The 996-nt window shown below is 39.4% G+C and overlaps 1 protein-coding gene across 1 annotated transcript in view; it reads right to left on the reverse strand.

Moving 5' to 3' along the window:
* The window catches only part of PLA2G7 (phospholipase A2 group VII), a 30,894-nt gene that overhangs the window by 11,372 nt on the left and 18,526 nt on the right, over positions 1-996 (reverse strand). The window lies entirely within an intron of this gene.

Below are 996 nucleotides of genomic sequence, written 5' to 3' on the forward strand. Positions count from 1 at the left end.
AGAGATGCTGTTTGCTTCTGTCCATGAGAATTATTTTTTTTTACTTTCTAGATACTATATAACTCTTTTTAAAAAATATATTTTATTGATTTTTTACAGAGAAAGGGAGAGGGATAGAGAGTTAGAAACATCAATCAGCTGCCTCCTGCACACCCCCTGGGGATGTGCTGCAACCCAGGTACATGCCTTGACCAGAATCAAACCTGGGACCCTTGAGTCTGAAGGCTGACGCTCTATCCACTGAGTCAAACCAGTTAAGGCTAAAGATTCATTTTCTATAAAAGGAAGGAAATGATACCTATCTCATCAGGTTTCTTGTGAGGATTATGTTTAAGTGGTAACACATGTAAAGCACCTATCCAGTCAATAGTAAGGGACACAAACATGGAAAATATTGTCTTCCCTTCCTTCACTTCTCAATTGTCATTGTTTTCATCAACTATCTGTGTTTCATTTTCTCACCTATAACATGGAGATGTGATCATGAAGCCCGAATGTGACGATTGCTACAGAAGTGACCTATAAGTTATTCAAGCACCACAAAGATGTGTAGTTTTTTAAGAAAACTCCAAAAAGATGTTTAAAATAAATGCCAAAAGCTGTAGGTAGTTCTTAGGGGGAAATCTGAAGATATAGTTGACACCAGCTCAATAGTAGTGTCTGGTCAAACAGATAGATAAGGAGGGAAAGTCTATACTCGTGAAGGTAGACAAATTAAGTGATGACTGCATATCAGATTGTCTTTGAGAGAGAGGCTGGTCCCTTGGGTGTGGGTGATGGGAATGAGAGTAGAATCTCCTCATTTATGCTCAGTAGGAAATTAGCTTTCGCTCCTTAGTTTGAGATTTGGGAATTATGGTGGCTTCTACTTTTTTTCTCTTGTTGCTGGCCTGTAGAAAGCACTTTAGCACAGAGCATAAGGGATAGTAGTTGCATCGGCCCGGGTGCTGCTTTCACCGTATTATTGCTCCCCCACAATATGTAAGAAGAAAACAT

Source organism: Myotis davidii, unplaced genomic scaffold (genome assembly GCF_000327345.1).
Source record: "Myotis davidii unplaced genomic scaffold, ASM32734v1 scaffold167, whole genome shotgun sequence".
Taxonomy (NCBI): domain Eukaryota; kingdom Metazoa; phylum Chordata; class Mammalia; order Chiroptera; family Vespertilionidae; genus Myotis; species Myotis davidii.